Here is a 13,372-nt window from a genome sequence, read left to right as displayed (position 1 = left end):
CTTAAGGAACCAAACACACTCATCCAAAAAGACTTGTGAATACCTGTGTTCATAGCAGCACAATTTGTAATAGCCAATACTTGTAAGCAACCTAGGCATGTGACAACAGATGAGTGGCTGAGAAAGTTGTGACATATGTATTTACTCAGCTGTTGAGAATGATGGATTCACCTTCTTCACCTCATCTTGGATGGAACTTGAAGGAATCATGTTAAGTGAGATAAGCCAGAAAGAGAAGGATGAATGTGGGATAACCCCACTCATAAACAGAAGTTGAGAAATAAAAACAGGAAGGGCAAACACAAAGCAGAACATGGACTGGATTCAGTGTTTGCAAAAAAATAAAGGACACTGGGGTAAGAGTTTCTTTAAGTCCTGGTACAGGTGAAGAAAATGGAGAAATTTTACATAAGTGCCAACAACTGTATTTACTGTAAACCATTATTTCCACTCCCCCAAAATGACCCAGGAACACAGCAAGAAGAATAAAACAGAGATAGGAAAGAGGAAGGAAAAATGGACAGAGTGATATAATCAAATGTTGGTAAACCATGGCCCACTTTAAAAGGACTGTTGTAGATATTATAAGTTAGACATAATACTCATGACAACCACAAAATGTATATAGCACAGAGACAAATAGAAAACATATATACAGTAGGCAAGATTATAGAAAAACATCCCCATAAAGTAACAAGCAGAAGTATACATGAAAAGAGTTAACAAAAACATAAAACAATCTTGAAACAAAAACCAGAATGGTTATAAGCAAACCACATTTGTTAATAATCACCTTAAATGTGAATGGCTTAAATTAACTAGTCAAAAAGATTCAGAGTGTCTGCATGAATTACAAAACAAGATCCATCTACATATAGGAAGAAATATTTAAAAGAAAAACAAAAAGAAGATCCAGATGAGAGACTGGATCAAGGCATTCCAAGCTAATAATGCAGACAAAAGGACAGGAACAGCTATTTTAATATCAAATTAAACAGACTTCTAGGCAAAGATTGATGAGACAGAGATGGAACCACCTATTGGTCAGATAATCAATTCAAAAGGAAGACAGAACCACCATCAATATATATGCTACCAATATACATATATTACTTACTGAGCTTAAGGAAGACATTGAGAGTAGCCCAGTACTATTTGGAGACCATAATACACCACTTAAAGCCAGAGACAGATCATCAGGACAAAAAAATCATCAAGGAAATAGAGGGCCCAAGTGAATCATAGATGAGATGAACTTAATGGATATAGTTAGAACCTTTCATTCCCTTCAAAATAATATATATTCTTTTCAAGTGCACATGAAACATTCTCAATAATCTCAAGACAGCCTTAATAAATATATAAATATTGTAATTATAAAAAGCATCTTTTTTGACAGTGAGGTGGTGAGGTTAGAAATCAACCACAAAAAGAAACAAAGAAATATATCCAAACCATGGAGATTGAATAATACACTTCAGAATAATTCCTAATAATTCTCAAAAGAGAACTTGAAAATTACTTGGAGAACAATAGAAATAAAGGAAACAACTACCAGAGCCTTTGGGATGCAGCAAAAAGGGAAGTCTATAGCAATACAGGTCCATACTAACAAATAATGAAGATCTCAAATAAACTTTAACATCCCAATTGAATAAAGTAGTAAGGGGAGCAGCAAAGAGACCTAAAAGTCAGAAGGAGAAAGGAAATAGTCAAAATCAGCAGAAATTAATGAACTAGAATTTAGAAAGATGAACCAAAAGATTAATGAAACCAAGAGCTGATTCTTCAGGAGGATAAATAAAACAGACAAGCCAATGGCTAGATTTACAAAAAGGAAAAGAGAAAGCTATGATAAAAACAATTAGGAACAAGAGAGATGAAATTACAACTGAAGATGGGGAGATACAAAAATAATGTGACTATTATAAACGTTTCTATGGAAACAAATTGAACAACCTAGAAGAGATGGATGCAGTTCTAGAATCATAGCTCCTGCCAAGCCTAACCCAGGAACTTAAATAGCCGATAACTTAAACAAAATAGCCAAATAGCTTAAACAAGCCAATAACTAGTTTAGAAATTGAATTAGTAGTCAAAAATATTCCCAAGAATAAAATCCCAGGCCCAGATGGCTTTACTAATAAATTCTGTAATACTTTCAAAGTAGAACTAACACCAATTATCATCAAACTATTCCAGAAAATTGAACAGGGGCAAACACTACCAAACACATTCTAGGAGGCAAACACCACTTTGATCCCCAAAGCAGGAAAGGATTCTACCAGAGGAAAAAATAAACAAAACAAAACAACAACAACAACAACAAAACCTATCAACTTATATCCCTAATGAACATTGATACACAGACCCTGAACAAGATCTTGGCATATCGAATATAACAAGATATCAAGAGAACAATTTTTCAAGACCAAGTGGGGTTCATCCCTGGGAAACAGGGATGCTTCAACATCCACAAGTCAATCAATGTGATCCACCATCTTAACAAAAAGAAAAGGGATAATCACATGATCAATTGATGCAGAAAACTCATTTGAAAAAGATCAAACAGTCATTTATGATAAAGACACCAGAAGCTTGGAATAGAAGAACAATTTCTCAACATAATAAAGACTCCTTAAAACAAACTCACAGTTAACATCATTCTCAATGGGGAAAAGCTAGAAACTTTCCCCTAAAATTGAGAACAAAAGATGTCCACTATCTCCACTATTACTGAACATAGGTCTTTAGGTTCTCACTATTGCAATTAGACAAGTGAGAGATGTCAGTGCTATACAGACTGGATAGAAAGAAATCAAATGATCAATATTTACCTGGTTAAGCATATACACTACAGTGTGCAGGGACCCAGGTTCAAGCCCCTGGTCCTCACAAGGGCAGAGCTTCACAAGTGGTGAAGAAGGGCTGCAGGTGTCACTCTGTCTCTTTCCCTCTCTATCTCCCACTCCCTTCTCAATTCTTCTCAGTCTCTATCCAATAACAAAATAGATCTTATTTATGGATTATGAGGATCATTGGCTTACATAGAAATCTTCAAAGGTAACTAAATTCAACTGACCAACAAATTACTGCATGTTGGGTTTTGTGGAAGATATAAAATATATCTTGCATGTAAAGCCCTCCACGATTCTATCTCCTGGGTGTGAAGCCATTGTGCAGCAAAACATGGTAGAATGTCTTCAAGAAGAAGAAGAAGTTTAGCTATAGATGATAAATTATGAATATCAAAGTTGGCGGAATGATTTCTTTCTCAAAGGAAAATTTATTGTGCCTGATTATCCTGTTAATACAGAACATCAAAAACTACAACCTGAGAACTCATATTTGTTAATCAGACAATTTTCCCCACAGTTTATCCACTTCTTTCATCTCAGAATTGTTCCTAAGTGTATGTTTTTCATACAACTTATCTGCTTTAGGTGTAAATAATCTTAGGTGTAAATAATGGAGCAATTGTAATCCAACTAATGTGAGGATGAACAGGGGTGCTGCTTAGTGCAGTCATGTTGAGAGGTGATGGATTTGAAATAAATAGTAGCTAATGACTTTTTAACTTGTGTTAAAATTGAAAACAATTCCTAATGCTCTTGCATTCAAAATTTACATAAATTGTAACTAAGATTGTATTAAGGAAGCAAAGGCCGGGGGGTGGGAGGGACAGATCCAAAACTTAGGGCTGGATGACCTCACCAAATAAGTAATTTCTTTGTCTTGAAACTTGCTATGTGTCAAGTAACACATTTTATTTTAAATTGACACCAGGATTATCACTGAGGCTTTGTACCTGCATAGAAATTTCACTGCTCATGATGGGTATTTCTTTCCTTTCCATTTTCTCCTCCTCTTCCCTTCTTCTTCTTCTTCTTTCTTCCATTTACTTGATAGGGCAGAGAGAAATTGAGAAGGGTAGGAGGAGATGGAGAAAGAAAGAGACAAAGAGAGATCTGCAGTATTGCTTCACCACTTGTGAACCATCCTCTCTGTAGGCAGTGACTGGGGTTCTTTCTCATGATAACACATACACTCTATTGGGTGTGCCAACCACCTAGCTCCTCAAATAATACATTTTGAAAGTCTGTACCTGATAAGTTTAGTGTTCTTGTGCTAAATGTGAATGAATGTGGGTGCCGGGTCAAATCGATGTGGTAAATAGTTGTACTTATGTGTTTTCTTCAAGTTTGGAAGCTACTCTCTGCCCTAATCTGGCTTTCTAGTTCTAGTTAATTCTGAACTCTGATGCCATCTTCCCAGCAACATTTCTAGTCCAGCTCTATGTTAACTATCAAACTCAAGCATTGATTAGTAAAGACACAGGTTCCAGGGGCTGGGTGATGGCACAGCAGGTTAAGCACACATGGTGCAAAGGGCCTGAGTGAGGCTCCTGATTGGAGCCCCCAGCTCCTCACCTGCAGTGGGAGTTAATTCACAAGAGGTGCAGGTGTCTATCTTTCTCTTCTCCTCTCTGTCTTCCCTTCCTCTCTCAATTTCTCTCTGTCCTATTCAACAACAACAACTATAACAAAATAACAATAACTACAACAAGGGCAATAAAATGGGAAAAATGGCCTTTAGGAGCAGTGGATTTTTAGTGCAGGCACTGAACCCCAGCAATAACCTTGAAGGCAAAAAGACACAGGTTCCTAAGACCATACATACCTAAAAATTTGCTAGCTTCTTTCTATTCTGAGGTCCCTAGTCTCATCTGCTCTATTCCTACTTTTTGGCTCCTGTTTATTGAGCATTTTGTCCTCTTTTATATCTTACTGCCTTTCAGCCACCAAGTTGCAGATGCTACTATGATTTCATCCTGACCTCCTTGGATTGACAACCTCACCAATGTATCCCAAAGTCTCACCTCTCCAGAACAGTACCCCAATAGAAACAGATAGAAAACAGGCTGAAACAGGCTGGGGGTATGAATTAACCTACCATGGTCCATGTCCAGCAGAGAAGCAATTACAAAAGCCACAACTCCACCTTCTGCACCTCAAAAAGAACTTTGGTTCATACTTCTAGAGGAGTAAAGGATAGGAGAGGAAGATCAAGAGGGCTCTGAATCTCCACTCTACCAGGACTAGAAGCATTTATCAGCAGGAATCATACTTTTGTGTCATCACAGATAGGGGAGTGAATCTGGAAAACACCAGTGGAAGGTAGGCACTGTTTCTCTTATCATAGAGAAAAGGAAAAAAAAGAAGAACACTTGAAAGCAGTAATAGGTATAAGTGTAACTTAGAAAAGAAGTGAAGGCAGGAACATGGAAAAAATGAGAACTACTATAGTTCCCAGCATGAGGACTGGTGGTGGGAAAGTAATGGAACTATATCCTATTATTATACATGTTGCCTCCAGAGTTATTGCTGTGGCTCAGTGCCTGCATTACAAATCCACTGCTCCTGGCAGCCATTTTTTTATTTTTAATTTGGATAGGATAGAGAGAAATTGAGAGAGGAGAGGGAGATGAAAAGGGAGAGAGAAAGATAGACACCTACAGACCTGCTTCACTGCTTGTGAAGTGACCCTCCCCCCTGCAAGTGGGGAGGCAGAGACTTGAACCAGGACCCTTGAGCAGGTCCTTGCGCTTTGTACTATGTACACTTAACCTGGGTTAATAATGATTAACACGATTGTAAGATAATGGGGGTACAATTCCATACAGTTCCTACCACCAGAGTTCTATGTCCCATCTTTTCCATGTGAAGCTTCCCTGTTCTTTATACCTTTCTGGGAATATGGACTGAAATTCTTTTTGGGGATGCCTTCACCAGTCCTTGAAGGAAAGAAAAAAAAAAAAAAGGTAAGCTTTGACTCTTTATTCAAGAGATAAAGAGGGAAGTAATTCTAGTAAGGGAGTAAGACTTCCTGGAACTACTAACTCCCAGAGCACAGCCTAGGCAAGCTCAAAGTTGCTGCGTGGGAAGCATTGTACAGGTGAGAGAGAAATGACCAACTCTTAGGATTCCAAAGGCTGGTTGTGATTATATTTAATAGGAGAAAAATGCCAACTGAATTGGTGTGGAGATGGCATCACTAAGTGGTCAGTAATTGAAGATAAGAGTTGAAGCACACTGAAGAAGTAATGTAAAGAGGTACTAACACATTTTTATATTTCCTTTTTACTATCTATTTAAAATAAATGTGCACACTACTAAAACATCAATGTTTATGCATTCTTCTTCCCAGAAAAAGGTCATTTTTATTGAATAAACTGTGGGAGAATGTATGTTTACTCTGAGTCCTCAAGTCTCTCCTTTAGTATGCCCTGACTAAGGAAGCAATGCACACCATCTTGTGAGGTGTTTTAATACTGCCTCCTAGGAAAAAAAAAAAAAAGACCCTGGGAATAATTGAGACCTGCCATGACGTATGATAGAAAGCATTTTAATTGGGATGCTTATAAAACTCAGTTTAACATTTTAAAAAAAATCTGTTTCATGGGAGAACTAGACTGAAAGAGAATATAGATTTAGGAGAACTCTAAGAGGGTGTAGGTATCTAGTATTTAGAAACGGGGGGTAAGGCAGTAGCGCAGCAAGTTAAGCACACACGGTGCAAAGTGCAAAGAAACAGCTCAAGGATCCCAGTTCCAGCCCCCCAATTCCCTACATGCAGGGGGATTTCTTCACAAGTGGTGAAGCAGATCTGCTGGTATCTTTCTCCCTCTCTGTCTCTGCTTCCTCTCTCGATTTCTTTCTGTCCTGTCCAACAACAGCAATAACAATAACAATAAGGGTCACAAAAATGGAAAAAATTGCCTCCAGGAACAGTGGATTCATAGTGTGGGCACTGAGCCCCAGCAATAAACCTGGAGGCAAAGAAAAGCAGGGGTATGAATCATAATCATAATCATCATAGTCTGAAGTGAAGCATGCTGAGGTGGTATTTGTTGCGTTGATTAGGTTGGGATCCGTGGATGCAATATTATTTGGTATGAATTGAAAGAAGCATGCAGGAAAGTGAGCCCCACCCTAGAGATTCCAGGACTGGGGGAAAGATAGGCTCTATAGTGGAAATGTGAGGTTCTTGCTGTCTTAGTATTCAAGAAGATAATAGATAGTTATTGGTATAATCACATTATTTGGTGATTGGGTTAACTTTGAAAAATCCCTTTGTTAGGATTTGCTGTATCATACCCAACATCACCATAATTTATGTCCTTTGACATTATTTGTGTATAGCTGTGCCACTGGTTGCTTCTGTTCTCCCTGGTCTAGGCTTTTGAGAGAGTCAACATATCAAAGACTCAGCCTATGTATTAAAAAGACTCAGTTTGTGCTTTAAAAAGTTTGAGACATACCATCAATTTTTCACCTCTCATATTAATTAAATAGTGATTTATACGACTACAAATTAATAGGAGTGTACATAAACACCATTCCCACCACCAAAAGACTGTGTCCCATCCCACCCACCCCACTGTAATTTTCTTAAAAAATTACAGTTTTTTTATGAAGTGCTAGAGACAAAAATCACATTGCTCTAAATCACCAAGCCATCTCTCCATCTCAATTTTTTAATGTTATTTTTTAATGAGAAATAAAAAGTGTATGTTAGAGAGAGGGTTGAGGGGCAGTGGTGCACCGAGTTAAGTGCACATATCACCATGCACAAGGACCCAGGTTCGCACACCCACTCTCCACCTGCAGGGAGGATACCTCAAGAGCAGTGAAGCAGGTCTTTAGGTGTGTATCTTTCTCTCTCCTTCTCTATGTCCACTCTCCTCTCAATTTCTCTCTGGCAATAGAGAAAGAAAGAGGGAAAGAGAGAGAAAGGGAGAGAGAGATAGAGAGAGAGAGAGAGAAAGTATAAAAAAAAATCCAGCTCCACCATCTAAAAAGTTGTACCTCATCTTTGTGGAGAATATATGTTTACTCTGGGATAAAATCTCCTGTCTTATTCTTGACCAAAGAGGATCCCACACGTTGATCACGAAAATACATAGTGATATAGAGGCAGTGTGCAACTGACAAACCTTTGGGTACAGAGTTTCCCGTTGAAAAGCCCAGTAGACAGTGCTAGTTATCCAAATTTTCTGCTTATTTCCAAGCAGAGTTTCTTTGGGCTTTTGCTCCCTAAAACCTGCAGCTCCCGTACACCTCTGGATCATTTCTTCTTCTCATTGACATTTATAATTTCCAAGCTATATCACTTATAACTTGTATTCAGGTGCCATTTACCTTTTTCCCCCCTCAAATAATTAAGCCCACAATTGCATTAGAGCTGCTCAAGCTACTTGCCACTTAGATAAATTATACATCATGGCTTCTCCAGTCAATCATCAACTAGTATTTACAACATTCTGCAAGTTGCTTACCTTTATTAGTTGTAGTCTTTGGCAGCCCTCCAGAGAATGGGAAACCATACTCACTATGGAAATTACAATGAGAAAACATGCAGCAGATTTCTACTTTCCGTTAACAGTGCAACTTGAATGTTCTTCCAATGTCTTTTTGAGGCTAAGAATGCGATTATCCTCTTAACTATATCACTGGTCAACACTGCTATTTTGGAATAAGATTGAAAATGCCTTCACTACTATTTGGTTAAAGCTAAATATATAAAAACAAATATGGAGATAATTTTCTTACATACTGTATCTCTTTTTTTCCTCCCTCCAGAGTTATCTCTGGGGCTTGGTGCCTGCACTATGAATCCACTGCTTCTGGAGGCTATTTATTCCCTTTTGTTGCCCTTGTTGCTTACCATTGTTGTTATTGCTGTCGTTGTTGTTGGGTGGGACAGAGAGAAATGTAGAGAGGAGGGGAAGACAGAGAGGGAGAGAGAAAGATAGACACCTGCAGACCTGTTTCACCGCTTGTGAAGCAACCCCCCTGCAGGTGAGGAGCCGGGGGCTGGAACTGGGATCTTTAACGCCATGTGCGTTTAACCCGCTGTGCTACCGCCAGGCTTCCACATATTGCATCTTTATGTCTAGCTTGAATTTTAAAATTCAGGTATGATTAGCTCTAGTTTTAAAATTCAGTTTTCTTTTTTGCCTCCAGGGTTCAGGTCATGGAAAATGATGGCAGTGGGGGTTGTATTGTTCCCTATTTTTTTTATCCCTCTGGGAGCATGGATGCAAGATCTCTAGGGGGTGCAGAAGGTGGGAGGTCTGGCTTTTGTAATTGCTTCTCTGTTGTCATGGGTGTTGGCAAGTTGACTCATACACCCAGCCTGTTTCTAGCTTTCCCTAGTAGGGCAGGGCTCTGGAGAGGGGGTTCCAGGACACATTGGTGAAGTCTGTCCAGGGAAGGCAGGTTGGTGTCATTAGTACTTTTCAGCTTCTATCCATGAGTGAGATCATCCCATCTTCATCCTTCTCTTTCTGACTTATCTCACTTAACATGATTCCTTCAAGCTCCATCCAAAACGAGGTGAAGAAAGTGAAATGGTCTGTGATTTAATCTAGTTATGAATATTTTTGTTCAAATATTTTTAATTATTTTGAATGATTTCCTCTAGATAGATTCCTAAAATAATTAACTAAAAACTTTTTTTTTTTATATAAAGACTGCTAGATTCTCCTACAGAACTAGGACATTTTGTATTTCTGCCTGCACTATCCTTCTGCTAATACTTCATATTAGTGCTTTTTTTTCAATCTTTTGTAGTTTGATTGATGAAAAATTGTCACTATTGTTTTACTTACTATTTCATTTGTTACTAATAAATTTAAATATTAATTAATGTACTTATTAAACCAATGAATTTCTTTTTTTGTAAATTCCATGCTCCAGTTCTTTGCATATTTTTCTCACTGTGGTGTCAACCATTCCAGTTTTTAGTTTTGCTTTTAAATTTAATTATACCATGCCTAGAAACAATGGTTATATGTAGAGACAAATACATAAGATTATTTAAAATTTTGGTTTCTTAAATGATTGTCAGTATGAAAATTTAAAAGCTAGTCACAATATGAATATCAATCCAATTCAGAAATTTTCTAATTTGCTCAGCAGTGTGTATATAAATACTGTTATAATGGAATATTCAAGTTAAGACACCAACTTGTGAACAGATCAAGTGTTCCTGCCAAGATAGTTGTAAGACAATTATAATTTTGTATTGAAAGACAAGGTACATTTTGAATCGGAAGATGGAAAGAAGTGAAGATAGAACAGAAGTGGCCTCTAGTAGTTACGGAATTGATAATGGGCTATAGGACCTTTTGATTCAAAAATGGTAGTATTGGCAGTGAAAAAAAATTACTATCAGCCAGACATTAGATTATATGCTATGATGGTGAGAATTCAAAATAATTCTTAATGTGAATATAGAAGAAGTCACCAATGCAATTGGCACCCTTGTGAGATAGCTCAAGGAAAAAAAATACAATAGACTGAATTGTTACAGAATTTTAAGCTATATTTTCACCTATAAGACAAATAGAAACATAGATTTCTTTGGATTATATCCTCTCTAGTTGGTGAATAGACAACTGACACCAATTACTAGGACTATTAATTTCCTTTTTATAGCTATTAAATTTTCTTTAAATTGAAACAAATAAACAGTATACCTATCTGATTGTTAGAATAAACAGACAGCCAACAACTTGTAATTAGAAATCTCTAACCTGATCTATTATAAACAACTTTAACAAGAAGAGGAACATATAACCAATTTTAATTCTCAAAGAGAAAAACAACTTTTAATAAAAAAAAATCTGAAAATCAGATAGCTGTGTGGTAGTGCACCAGGTTGAGTGCACACACTACCATGCACAAGGACACTGGTTTGAGCCCTGTCCCCCACATGCAGACGGATCACTTCATGAGTAGTGAAGCATGTCTGCGAGTGTCTACCTTTCTCTCTCCTTCTCTGCCCTCCTTCCCCCTCGATTTATGTCTGTCCTAGTAAATAAAATAGAAAAAAAGTAGAAAAACATGAAAAATATTTTCAGTTTTTCTCACAGTAGTATATGACACTTTCTTTAAACAGCATTAAGTTTTCATTAGTGATTTAATAATGATTAAGAAGATTATAGGTTAATAGGAGTATAATTCCATGCAGTTCCCACCACCAGAGCTCCATGTCCCATTCCCTTTATTGGAAGTTTCCCTATTCTTTATCCCTGTGAAAGTATGGACCAAAATTCTTTATGGGGTGTAGAAGGTGGAAGGACTGGCTTCTCTAATTGCTTTTCTGTTCAACATGGCCATTGACAAGTTGATCCATAACCCCAGCCTAAACAAGCTGAGGTATATCTAGTATTTGTCTTATTTTTTGGTTGATTTTTTTTAAATGCTTGATAATCAAGTTATTTGTTCTCAAGGTGAAAGTACTATCATTCTTGTTAATAGGCACACACAGGGTTAGTAACACATTTCAAATTATACTTTCAATTTGAATAAAACAGTATGTGGTATGTTCTCTGTTCCTTATCCAGCATATTCTGGTAGAAAGGACCTTTAGTCTGTAGAAAGATGTCACACATAAAATTGTTATTATGGATTGGCTAGAATGATTTAGCTGTTGTGGACAACATGACCAGATTATTATTGCTGTTGTTCTCTTTGTCTACATTAATTAATGGAAGGCCACACATTTTTTCTCTGTTTTTATCTTGAAAAAAATGAAGGAGACCCTCAATGTGAATTAAACTGGTAGGGACAGCATTATTCTCTGAAGGGAGGATGGGCAACATACTCTACCACTCAAAGAAAATGGGTCCTGAAATTGGTGCAACCTAGAATGTTCCTAGCTGTGACCACAGAATGTGAGCTCAGATCTACAGGAATACAGACATTATACAGGCTCCTGTAATGAATATGGGCTCCAGATCAAATCGATGGGTTTATAGTTAACTGGTATTTAAAACTTTTCCCATATTTGGGAGCTACTCTCTTCCCTGATCCAGCTTTCCAGCCCTTCTCCAGCCATGACATCATCTCCCCAGACAATAACTTGGGTCCTCCTGTATATCAGATGTCAGGCTCAGGCAAAAACTAGTAATGTCATGGGCCCTTTGGAATATACCTAAAATAGACCCCAAATCTCATCTGCTATATTCTTGCCTTTAGGTTCCTGATTAGTCAACAATTTGTTCTGCTTTATATCTTAATGCTTTTTTCAGCCACCAAGTTGCGGATGCTACCATGATGCCAACCTGACTTACCTGAGCAGATGACCCCACCATTGTGTCCTGGAACCCTGCCTCCTCAGAGCCCTGCCGCACTACAGAGAGAAAGAGAGACAGACTGGGAGTATGTATCAACCTGTCAACACCCATTTTCAGCGCGGAAGCAATTACAGAAGCCAGACCTTCCACCTTCTGCATCCCATAATGATCCTGGGTCCCTACTCCCAGAGGGATAAAGAATAGGAAAGCTTTCAAGGGAGGAGATGAGATACAAAGTTCTGATGGTGGTAATTGTGTGGAATTGTACTCCTCTTATCCTATGATCTTGTTAATATTTCCATTTTATAAATGAAACTAAAAAGAAAAATAAGAAAGCTTTCAAGGAAGAGGATAGGATATGGAGTTCTGTTGGTGGAAACTGTGTATCCCTCTTATCCTATGGTCTTGTCAAAATTTCTATTATATAAATAAACTTTTTAAAAATGAAGAAGATTGAGGCTGAGTAGATGACCAGAGTAGAACATATGCCTTAAATGCATGAGGCTCTGATTTTGATCCCCAGCACTACATGAAATAATGGAGTTGTTCTCTGGTATCTCTTTCTCTTTTTCAAGCTATCTCACAAAAATAATTATTTTAACTAAGAAGCTGAAAGGAATAAAAAAGCTCTTCTGGGGAATCTGTTAGGATAATTTATGTAGCAAATTCAGGGATGAAAAAAAAAAACTTTCCTTAGACTTGAATCGCATTACTCAAATTTCCACAAGTATTCTCATTGCAGGCACAACTGGATATAGGCATAAAAATGATTTCATCCTATTTATCTTTTATAGTCTGTGTTTCCTTTCCTTCCTTCCTTCTTTCCTTTCTTTCTTTCTTTCTTTCTTTCTTTCTTTCTTTCCTTGTATCTATTCCAATTCCTTTCAAAGCTTTCAACTGTTACTTTGTCTGGACTGGTTTAATTTAGAAGCCTGTTGCTTTAAATTTTTTATTAGTGATTTAATAATGAGTAACAAAATTGTAAGATAGCATGGGTACAATTCCATACAATTCCCACTATCAGAGTTTTGTATCCCATCTTGTCCTTTGGAAGCTTCCTTATTCTTTATCCCTCTGGAAATCCGGACCAAAGTTCTTTATGGGATGCAGAAGTTGGGAGGCCTGGCTTCTGTAATTGCTTCTCCACTGAACATAAGCATTGTCAGGCCGATCCATACTCTCAGCCTGTCCCTATCTTTCCGTAGTGGGATAGGGCTCTGGGGAGAC

The sequence above is a fragment of the Erinaceus europaeus genome, chromosome 11 (genome assembly GCF_950295315.1).
Source record: "Erinaceus europaeus chromosome 11, mEriEur2.1, whole genome shotgun sequence".
Taxonomy (NCBI): domain Eukaryota; kingdom Metazoa; phylum Chordata; class Mammalia; order Eulipotyphla; family Erinaceidae; genus Erinaceus; species Erinaceus europaeus.
Note: the sequence above shows the minus strand (reverse complement) of the source record.